This window comes from Tupaia chinensis, unplaced genomic scaffold (assembly GCF_000334495.1).
Source record: "Tupaia chinensis unplaced genomic scaffold, TupChi_1.0 Scaffold142808_1, whole genome shotgun sequence".
NCBI classification, from domain to species: domain Eukaryota; kingdom Metazoa; phylum Chordata; class Mammalia; order Scandentia; family Tupaiidae; genus Tupaia; species Tupaia belangeri.
The window spans coordinates 138951-151360 of NW_006202654.1; the positions used below are offsets into that span (position 1 = coordinate 138951).

Here is a 12410-nt window from a genome sequence, read left to right on the forward strand (position 1 = left end):
ACAAAAAAAGAGGATAATATACGAGAATTACTAGACTCCATTAAACGTCCAAGAATCTGAATAATTGGTATCCCAGAAGGTGAAGAAACTAATAAGGGCATGGAAAATCTATTCCATGATATCCTGGAAGAAAACTTCTCAAGTCTAGAGAAGCACTTACACAACCAGACCCAAGAAATACAAAGGACTCCAAATAGAATCAACCAAAGAAGATCTTCCCCAAGGCACATCTTAGCCAGATTGACCAAGCTCACAGATAAAGACAAGATACTAAAATTGGCAAGAGAGAAATGAAAAGTGACTTACAATGGTCATCTCGTCAAGCTAACGCCAGACCTTTCAACAGAAACAATGCAAGCAAGAAAAGAATGGGAAGACATATTGCAAGTGTTAAGAGAGAAACAATTTCAACGAAGGTTATTATATCCATCAAGATTTTCCTTCATATGGGAAAAAAAATTAAAATCTTTTCAGACAAACAAAACCTGAAAGAATTTGCCAACACCAGACCAGCTTTTCAAGAAAAATAAATAAATAAATAATAAAAACAGAAATCCTCTATCTATTGCCTACAAGAAATGCATCTCCTGGATAAAGACACACATAGACTAAAAGTGAAGGGCTGGAAAAAGGTATTCCATGCAAAAAAAAAAAAATGAAAAAGAAAAGCTGCAGTAGCGGTACTAATTTCTGACAAGATAGGCTTTAAAACAAAAACTGTTTAAAGAGACAAAGAAGGACACTATATTGTAGTTAAAGAGACAAAGAAGGACACTATATTGTAGTAAAAGAGTTAATCCATAAAGAAGATATAACGCTAATAAATATCTATGCACCTAACACAGAAGCACCCAAATATGTGAAGGAAATACTGTTAGACCTAAAAGGTGAGATAGAATGCAGCACAATAATTGCTGGAGACCTCAGCACTCCACTATCTCCTCTGGTCAGATCATCTCCTCTGGGCAGATCATCTAGACAAAAAAATAAGTAAACAGGTAAAGGATCTAAATGATATAATAAATCAAGTGGACTTAACAGACATCTATAGAACACTGTAACTGAAAACCATGTGATATAGTTTTTTCTCATCCTCATATGGAAACTTTTCGAAGATTGACCACATGATAGGGCACAAAACAAGCCTCTAGAGATTCAATGTGGACATGAGTTTCCATAATCTTTGGGACATTGCAAAAGCAGTCATAGGAGGGAAGTTTATAGCAATTAGTGCACATAAGAAGATGGAAAGAAGGCAAATGGAAGATGGAAATCATGCCTCAGAGAATTGAAAAAGCAACGGAAAAAAAATCCAAAAAACTCCAGGAGACAAAAAATAATAAAGATCTGAGCAGAAATAAATGAAATAGAAAATAAATGAACTATATAAAAAATAAAGTAAAAGCTGGTCCTTTGAAAAGATAAACAAAATCAATACACCACTACTGAGACTTATTAAGAAGAGAGAAAGGAACCAGGTAAATCAAATTTGCAATGAAGCTGACAATATAACAATAAACATAATAGAAATACAAAACATCATTAGAAGATACTATGAACAACTATATGCTAACAAACAAGAAAATCTGGATGAGATGGACAAATTCCTGGACACATATTATGTACCAATATTGAGCCAGGAGGATGTAGAAAGTCTGAATAGGTCCATAACAAGCCAGAAGATTGAATCAGTAATAAATAACCTTTCAACAAAGAAAAGCCCTGGTCCTAATGGTTTCACCTCTGAATTCTACAAAACTTTTAAAGAAGAGTTAATCTCCATTCTGCTCAAGCTATTTCTAAAGATCCAAAAGGGTGAAACTCTCCCAAATCCATTCAATGAAGCCTCCATCACCTTTATCCACAAAACAGATAAAGACAGGACAAGGAAGGAAAACTATAGAACAATATCTCTGATCAATATAGATGCAAAAATCCTCAACAAGATACTAGCAAATCATATCCAACAAAATATAAAGAAGATTACACATCATGACCATGTAGGCTTTATTCCAGGGATGCAAGGTTGGTTCAACACATGTAAAACCATAAATGTAATACACCATATTAGCAGAAAGAAAGATAAAAATCATATGATCATATCAATTGATGCAGAAAAAGCATTTGATAGGATACAACATCTCTTCATGATCAAGATTCTAAGCAAAATTGGCATAGAAGGGTCATTTCTCAACACAATAAAAGCTATCTATGAAAAATCCATAGCTAACATCATCCTAAGTGGAGAAAAGCTGAAAGCTTTTCCACTAAAAACTAGTACAAGATAATGATGCCCACTTTCTCCACTCCTTTTCAATATAGTACTGGAAGTCCTTGCCAATGCAATCAGAAATGAGAATAAAATAAAAGGCATTGAAATAGGAAAAGAGGAGAAACACTCTCTATTTGCAGATGACATGATGATATACATAGAAGACCCAATGGTATCAGTGAAAAAATTCCTTTAGGTAATACATGAATACAGTAAAGTTGCAGGATACAAACTCAACATACAGAAATCTATAGCATATCTATATACGAACAGCAGACAGACTGAAATAGAACTGGAAAAAGTCTTTCCATTTACCATTTCCAAAAAAGTATAACATAACTAGGAATAAACCTAACCATAGAAGTTAAAGACCTTCCTCCACAAGGAAAACTACGAGAAGCTAAAAAAAGAAATAGAAAATTACAGAAAAAAAAGTGGAAGGACAGCCCATGTTCCTGGATTGGAAGCATTTATATAATAAAAATGGCAATTCTACCCAAATTAATCTATATATTTAGTGCAATCCCAATCAAGGTGCCAGAGACATTCTTCAGAGATCTAGAGAAGACAATCAGAAAATTTTTCTGGAATCATAAAAGACCTCATATTGTCAAAGCAATCCTGCACAAGAAAAGTGGAGTGGGTGGCATCTCACTTCCTGACCCAAAAATATTCTACAAAGCTGTGGTAATCAAAACAACATGGTACTGGCACAGAAATAGACAGGTGGACCAATGGAACAGAATAAAGTCCCCAGAAATAAACTCTCAGACATACAGCCAATTGACTTTTCACAAAGGGTACCAGTCAATCTAGTGGGGAAAGGAAAACCTCTTTAGCAAATGGTGCTAGAAAAACTGAATATCCACTTGCAGAAAGATGAAACTGAACCTCTACCTCTAACCTTTGACAAAAATCAACTCAAAGTGGATCAAAGATCTAAATCTAAGACCTCAAACTATAAAACTGCTGCTAGAAAACACTGCAAAAACTCTGGAAGACATTGGGGTAGGCAAAGACTTCTTAAGTAAGACCCCCAAAGCACAGGCAATAATCCCCAAAATATATGGGTGAGATTACATCAGATTAAGAAGTTTCTGCACAGCAAAGGACACTGTAATTAGTGTGCCTCAACAACCCTCAGAATGGGTGAGAATTTTTGTTAACTGTGCCTCAGATAAGGGACTGATAACCAGAATATAAAGGGAACTCAAACAGCTTACCTGGAAGAAAATGATCAATCAACCCAATTAAAAGATGGGAATTGAGCTTAATAAACAACTCTCTAAGGAAGACATATGACCAGCCAAAAAACATATGAAAAAATGATTAACATTCCTCATCATAAAGGAAATGCAGATCAAACTCACAATGAGATACCACCTAACCCCAGTCAGAATGGTGAAGATTAAAAAATACAAAAAGTGGTAAGTGCTGGTGGGGGTGTGGTGAAAGGGAAACTCTTCTACACTATTAGTGGGAATGTAAATTGGTCCAGCCACAGTGGAGAACAATGTAAAGATTTCTCTAAGACCTACAAATAAAACTACCATATGATCCAGCAATCCCACTTCTGGGTGTATATTCGAACACATTGAAGGCTGAGTTACCAAGAGCTATTTGCACACCCAATAGCACTATTCAAGACATGGAACCAACTCAAATGCCCATGAACAAATGATTGGATTGAAAAATTGTGGCACATATACTCTGTGGAATACTACTCAGTCATCAAAAACAAGACCCTGGCTTTTGACAGAAAGTGGAAGAATATGGAGGATTTACTTCTGAGTGAAGCAAGCCAGACGATGAAGGAGAGTCAGTATATGTATACACTTAATATATACCGAGTGTCCGTACTCTATGGTTGAAATCGAATGACTAAAAGTTATAGAAACTAAGTAAATGATTATGAATACCAGATACAGTGTGGGAAGAGGGCAGGTGAAGGAGTAGAGTCTGAGGAAGGACATTAAGGAGAAAAATAGAGAGGCAAGGCATTTATGGGACAAAGAAATGGATTATTATCTATTGAAGATAACTTTCTAGAATGGTGAACTGGACTGGTGAGAAATGTACTCATGTTGGAATATTCACTTTGTAAGCTAAGTAATGTGATTGTATAAAAGAAAGAGAAGTAAAAAGAAATTTTTAAAAATTTATATCTATATTAACATATGACCCAGTAATCATTCTCTGGGTCATCTATTCCAGAGAAATGAAAAATTATGCCTATGTAGAAACCTATACACAAATGTTTATAGCAGCTTTATTTGTGATAGTCAAAAAGTGGAAACAACCCAACCATTTGTCAACTGATGAATGGAACAACAAAGTATGGTACCTCCATACCATGGAAGATTCCTCAGCAATAAAAACGAAGAAACTCTTGATTTAGGCAAGGGTTTGGGTGGATCTCCAGGAAATTGTGCTGTGTGAACAAAGGTAATCTCAAAATTTCACATATTGTATGATTCTACTTACATTACAGCATCTTAGCCTGTTTGTGCTGCTGTAACCAAATACTCAAGACTAGCTAATTTATAGAAAACAGAAATTGATCTGGGAACTGGGAAGTCCAAGATCAAGACACCAGCAGTGTCTGGTAAGGGCCCCAGTCTCTATTTCCAGCATGCCACCTTGAATGCTGTAACCTTATGAGGTGGTAGGATGAAAGGGGATGAATGATGTGTCCTCACATTGTTAAATAGCAGAAGAACAGGAACCCATTCCCTCAACCCCTTTTATAAGGGCTCTAACTCCATTTGCAAGATCTCTGCCCTTATGACTTAATCACCTCCTACAGGCACACCTTTAATAGTAACATATTAGTAATGAAGTTTCCATATATGAATCTTGGGGGACACATTCAGACCCTAGCATAAGTGATCAAAATAGCAAAATGATAGAGATGAAGAACAGGCTAGTGATTGTCAACAGTTACAGACCATTTGGGGGAGTAGGTTTGGCTATAAAGGGGTAACAAAAACGTGATTTGTGATAGAACAGTTCTGCATCTTGATTGTAGTAGTGGTTACATAAGTTTACATTTGTGATAAAATGGAATGAACTATACACATTGTACCAATGCCATTTCCCTGACTTCGACATTGCACTATAACTATATAAAATATAACCATTGTGAGGAAATTGGGTATTCTATGGTACATAGGAGCTCTCTGTACTATATTTATAATTGCCTGTAAATCTGGAACTTTTTCAAAGTCAAATGTTAAAAAAGATTTATGTACATCTATATTTAAACACACACACACAATTTTCCCTCTGCCTTAGGAGATTCATTACCTCCTGAAAAAAATCCTTCATAAGATGAATTTTTATTAGTAAAAAATAAAATCACCACTAACATCAAAGGGAATAAGTTTTATACATTTTGACACCCAAATTAGACATTTTTATGTTAGAACAACAGCAAGTCACATTAAAATGAATCTAATCATGTCAATATTTAACACAAGTTATTATAACATGACATAACCAGGGAATGAAACTTTAATTTTACATTTACACAATTGTCTATCTGCACATATTCTCCTCTTTCCTAGCAGTTACATATCATGCATTTAAGCCTGTGACTGTAATACAAGCATTTGATCCTCAGTGTATAAGTAAAAGCACATTTAGTTAAAATTTTTAAAATAAATTTAAAAATGCCAATAAACTATCAGTAATCACAATGTCACCAACTTCTGCATACCTGCTCCATGAAATGGAGCCACAAATATGCCACACATATTCTTTGGGCCAAACAAAGAGTGCTCAAATGCTCTCCCTCTGTCATCTGCCAAGTCCAGTCATCAGGACTAAGACATCCTTCTCTAGTGTTCTTTACAGACAGCCAAGCGGACATAAAGGTGCTATCTGAAAAGTGTGGTGAAGACCTGATCAAAGAAAAGGTGATTTTTAGAAGCTATCCCACATTAAGAGGTGTCTAGATAAGACAATAGAGTAGATGAACAAAAATATACTGTTTTGGTGGGAGAGAAAGTATCATTATCTGTGTTTGTGTTAAACACATATGTGTCCATGTGTGCTGTGATGCATCTAATCACAGTTGGCAAGTACTGCCATGGAATTTGCTGAGCTAAAAAAGTTGGTGTCACTGGAAGGGAGCGAAGCATTGTAAAGGATGCAATTCTTCTGCCGATACACAGAATTCAATTCATCCTGACAAGTCTCTCTTTTTACCTGATATGTCCAAAATCTCCATGGAAGAGGTGGAAAGCAGGGGAAAGATGACAGAGACAGTAAAGTCAGGGATGGGGAGACATAGCAACCTGAGACAAAAAAGTCAAAATCTATCAAGAGTGTGGATGAGAGAGGTACAGGTAGGGGCAGGGCCTCAGGCATTTCCTCACTCCCCCACTATATTTCCTGCTCAGGAAGAAAGAAGCAAGATGATCACGGAGGCATCAACCTTTCCTGCCCAGGGGCTCCCCTAATATAACCCCACCTGACCTGTCTCTCAACTCTCAGGGCTGTCATTTTCACACAGGCTGTCAGTAACCCAGGTAGCCTGCTCAGCCCAGGTCACTCTGCGCAGATCTTTGCAGCCTCATCTTAGTAGAGCTAGCTACTGGTATGGCAAATATGGCTATGGTGAGTAACCAGGAAATTTAATGAAGGTGAGCAGAGAAATGAAGTCATCGAAGGTGAGCTGATTTAGGACTAGAATCTCTACATCGGTGGCATTAAGCCAAGGACAATCTGACCCCCTAGGCAACATTTGGAAACATCTGGAGAGATTATTGGTTGTCACAATTCAGGGGATGCTACTGGCTTCTAGGGAGTAGAGGTCATGGATGCTGCTAAATATCCCACAATGCACAGGAAAGTCACCACAACTAAAAATTATGCAGCCCAAAATGTCACTAGTGCTGTGGTTGAGGAACCCTGGCCTAAAAGAAGCAATCACTGCAGGACACTAAGTGATGCAGAAGCATCTGACGTACATGACCAAGAAGGATAGAGTGGGACATAGTCAGGCATGGAACATCTCTGGGCTTCAGAATTCCTAATTCAAGGTGATGGATCAACTAGACATCAGAATTACAGAGTTGAAACATCAAGAGCTTTACAGTCAGAAATCAGAGCCAACCTCTTACCAGCTGCAAGAGCAATTACTTGATGTTTCAGTATCAGTCATATTTCTTCATCTCCAATATTGAGGTCCCAACATTGGTTCCATAGGCATTTGCAAGGGTTCAAGAAAATATTGGATATGAAGTACTTCTCACCAGTGACTGGCAAACAGCAGGCACTCCATAAAAAGTATTCACCTGCCCTTTTCTCGTTCTGGGTAACTTCAGGAATGAACATCATAGAGGTAGATCAAGAAAATAGACAGTCTCATCATCTTCCCACAGCCCAACATTCAGGGATTCTGATTCCCCTTCCTTTCTTTTCTTTTTCATCTTAATCCATCTCTTTCTGAAAATCTAGATTTTCCATCCATCAGTGATCCCAAACTCAAGGACTTAAGTTGTAACTTTTTTCACCATGTGATTCAAGAAGATACAGTAGGGTGAGCTGACCAGGGATTTATCAAGAGGTCAAAGAGCCTCACAGAAAATGACTCATCCTGAGAGAGTGAAGGGTCAATAACAAAAGTGTATTTCTTTTTTTTTTTTTGGAGAGTTTTTTGCTATAGGGCGCGTGCGCTCGCCACATAGACAGAGAGAGACAGAGAGATAGAAAGCGAGAAATCACTCCCCAGGGGGGATGGCCACGCCACAATTACTTCTCCTCCATTCTCCTCTCGGGATCTTGGGCACGCACACACAAGTGCCCAGCGTGAGTTTTAAGCCACCGGGTCCAGGACGCGAACCAGGGTCGACTACATGGGAGTCCAGCGACATAGCCATTACGCTAACTGCTGGTCCCCAGCAAAAGTGTATTTCAATGACAACAGGTGAGCTTTGAAAGAAAAGGGTATTTTTAAGCACATCAGAATTGTTCCCTCACCTAATCACTATGGATTCACCTTGAGACTCTGGACAAAGAAATGCTAGCAAATATCTACTAAAACCAAACATTGTTTCTGATAGTTTTCCAAAGGTAGGCAGCTCCATGTTACAGTGGTAATGTGCTGCTCTAGAGAAGTTGGAACCCGTGGTTCGAATGCCTGGCTCAATCAGCATGAACATACACTCAAGTGCCCAAGGTCCAATAGGCTGGAAAACTAAAAGAAGGATATCACTGAGGGTGTTCTTCTCTTTCACTTTCTCTTTCTCTGTCTCTGTCTCTGTCTCTCCACTCTCTCTGTCTCTCTCTCTTTCTCATGTGTGTATACACAGGCTCTAACATGAAAAAGAAAAAAATTAATTTCCAAAGGCTACCAAAAGCACAAAGAGATCTGTAATTGAAGGAGGAACTGGCATTAGCAGAGTGGGGGTGCCATTGCTGGATGGGGGTGCCTGTTGCATTCTGGTGGCCTCTATCCATCATCTTGACAGAGAGCACTTGTTGTAATTGCAGCACCAATGCCCTAGAAAGACATCAGCAGTGGAAGTAGTTCCTTGGGGGTAAAAACAAACGAACAAACAAAACAATAAAAATCCTTTTCTCAAAGACTCAGAGGAAGGGAGAAGAGAGCATGTACTCCTACAGAACCGAAGACACATCAGAAAGTACTGGGAGCACATTCCCTGAAAACCCCCAAGATTATAGAGGGAGAATTTAAGCAGAGGAGGCAGAGAAGCCCAGACAAACATTTTTTAAGGTTGCCATTTGGCATCCTTTTCTTATTTAAACAGGTAAGGACCAGGTTAGAGTATAAAGAGTGAATGATTATTCTTATTGTCCCAGAATATCCAGTGGGTCTGCTTTTGTGTTGCCAAAAATTCTAATAAGATTGGGTTTCAGCAGTAACATTAGAACATTTTCTTTGTCTATAGAGCCACTCAAATACTACAAAGCCTCAACCTGAGCTCACCAACCTTTCATAGACCAGTTCTACTACAGCATGTGGTGGCATTAGGAACAGGAAGTCACTATTTTTATAACTCAGTTGATCTCAACCAATGCTTATAAATCTCTGTATCCTCACTTCCTCACTTCAATTAAGAATATATATTAGGCCTAGCAATGGTAGTTTACACTGTTGATGCTGCTGCTTAGCAGGCTGAGGCCACAGGGAGGGCCAAATTCAATTCCCCAATCACCCTAAAAATAGACAGCTGTGATGGTGGATGCCTGCAATCACAGCTACACAGGAAACCAAGGCAGAAGGATGATGATGTCACAAAATCCTGTCTATAAAATATTTTTTGTTTTCTTTTTAAATATAATAAGCCCAAATCTTACTGCTTAGGGTCAGGGAAAATAAAGCCAAGGCAGCTCAATTTGACTTGAAGTGTGCTATGAGAAAAATCAGAGAACCTAGGATCCACTGCTCACCTCAAGTATCACTGTCTATAGTCTCCCTTGGAATCAGGTGACCTGAAACACATACAGGGTAAATAAAAACTTGAGGCGAGAAAAATAAAGACTGGCTCTCTGTGATACCTTAGAGGAATGCAAAATATTAGACCTAAGGGTATTCACATTGAAACTCTTACATTCCACTATTCATATCTGAAGATCCTTTTCATTATGTTTTTTTTTTGACAGAAAGTTAATACTAAATCAAGATTATAAAATAAAACCATTTACAAGATACATATACTTAACAAAAGGATTTTAACATTTAAGAACCTTTTGGTTTTTGTTTTGTTTTGTTTTTTGTTTTCTTTGGAGAGATTTTTCCTATAGGGCATGCGTGTTCACTGGAGAGCTAGAGAGAGACAATCCCTTTTCCTACTTTCTCCTCTTGGGGTTTTGGGGATGCATGCATAGGTGCCCAGTGTGAGTTTCAAACCACCAGGTCCAGTTCCTGAACCACTGTCATCTATGTGGGAGTCCAGTAATGTAACCATGATGACATCTGCTGGTCCTGTTTAGGAATCATTTTAAACATTAAATCTTTCTGGGGCCAGTAGGTGGTGTGGTCATTAAGGGTGCAGGACTCCCACATGGCTGACTGACTCTATCATGACAACTCTAGCTGATTCTTTATGAAAGATTAGGGACACACATCTTCAGCAGTGCACATGAGAAACAAACTCTGAAAAAGGCAATTTCTTGGGTTTAGGAAGGACTGTATTCTGGGAAGTACTTCAGAGGAATGGACAACAGTTCTAGGATTACAGCCAAAGGACTGGAAGACTTCAGGAGGTGCTTCAGCTTCTTCTAGATTTTGAATGTTGAATAAGCCACTGAATTGTGATATCTATATTATTCTTTTTCTTTGCAAGAAATTAAATAGCGCAAACTTCTCTATCCTGAATAGCAGGCAGATTCATTTTATCAATTAGATGTTTCTCATCCAAGGCATTAGGAAGATCTCTCTTGTTTCCAAGTACTAGGACCAGAATTCCTTGTAACTGTGGTCCATCTAGAAGATTATGTAATTCATTTTGAGAAACTTATATCTTTTCATGATCTGTAGCACCTGTCATGTAAACAATAGCATTGACTCCTCTGCAATACAGTTCTCACATGAAATTCTTGCCTTCCAGCGAGTGAATTCTCCCTCCTGTGGGGATATATTCCATCTCCTTAAATATTCCTCTTGCTCCCAATAAGATCCAAATGGGGTGGCCTCATCTGTCTACTCCCATCTAGTTTCACCGAATCATTTCTGACCTTCTAAGACATGACTGCCAAACACAAAGTCTTCTGGGACACCAGGGGATGGGGTTATGGAAGGGGGAGGCTCATGCACATGGATGACTGACTCTGGAATCAGGGTTGTCCTCTTATGTTCCAGATCTTTATTGTGACATTACCTTTATTTACTTTCCTCATGTTGAAGCACACTGATGGTATCATGTCTTCACTGAACTGAACTGACGCGATGACATTGACACACGTGGTTTTCCCCAAGTACTGCAGCTCCATAAGCATCAGCTCTATTTCCTCCTTCAAGAAGAGTGAGCGGAACCAGTCCAGCAGGTGGGAGATGAGCACCAGTATGATGGCGGCCAGGAAGGAGGACTGGTAGAATTGCTGGCAAGCTGTGGCTGTAACTACTTCTACATGAGCAGGCCTCAACCTAGACCACAATGGCTCCACAGCCCCCACAGACACTCAAATCAGATTTTTTATCTCTAAACATTTTTCTAAAACTGAAGTGCTATGCAGATCTAAATATATTCTTGTAAAGTTGTATATGTTTTGAGTATGTGACAATTAATTTCTATTTTAACTGTACTCAGCAACACAAGAAAGAAATCTTATAAGCACCCTCCCCAATTTGCTTGTTTAGTAAGACTGGATTAATTAAGACCACAACTAAACCTTGGAGAAATTATGGGTCTGGTTGCAGAAACCAAATAAAGGGAATATCACAATAAAGTGAGTCACACAAATTTTTTGGTTTCCCAGTGCATACAATCATCATGTTTATATACACTGTAGTCTACTAAGTGTGCAACAGCAATACATATAAAAAAGACAATGTATATATCTTAATTTTAAAATACTTTATTGCTAAAAATAATACATGCCATTGGAAAAATGGCACCAATAGACTTGTTCCATGCAAGGTTGCCACAAGGCATTGATATGCAAACAAAATAAAACAAAATGAAAAATAAAAACACCTTTCTTGTAGAACACAATAAAGCAAAGTACAGTACAATGAGTTATGCCTGTATTTTACTTTAAAGGAGTAGCATCTTGATGATAAAAATGGAAGTGCTGATGAGAAACGCTCTCCTCTTAATATGGAAATATTGCATTCAGTTTTTTCCGTCAAAAAACCAAGATAGAGAACACCAGTGGTATTATTTGCATGAGCCTCCCCCTTACATAACCCCATCCCCTGGTGTCCCAGAAGACTTTGTGTTTGGCAGTCATGTCTTGGAAGGTCAGAAATGATTCAGTGATACTAGATGGGAGTAGACAGATGAGGCCACCCCATTTGGATCTTATTGGGAGCAAGAGGAATATTTAAGGAGATGGAATATATCCCCACTGGAGGGAGAATTCACTCGCTGGAAGGCAAGAATTTCATGTGAGAACTGTATTGCAGAGGAGTCAATGCTATTGTTTACATGACAGGTGCTACAGATCC

At 38.3% G+C, this 12410-nt stretch overlaps 1 pseudogene; it reads right to left on the reverse strand.

The window, feature by feature from the left end:
* Positions 1 to 10491: 10491 nt before the first annotated feature.
* Positions 10492 to 12410, reverse strand: part of LOC102468576 (ADP-ribosylation factor-like protein 8B) — a 3692-nt pseudogene continuing 1773 nt past the window's right edge.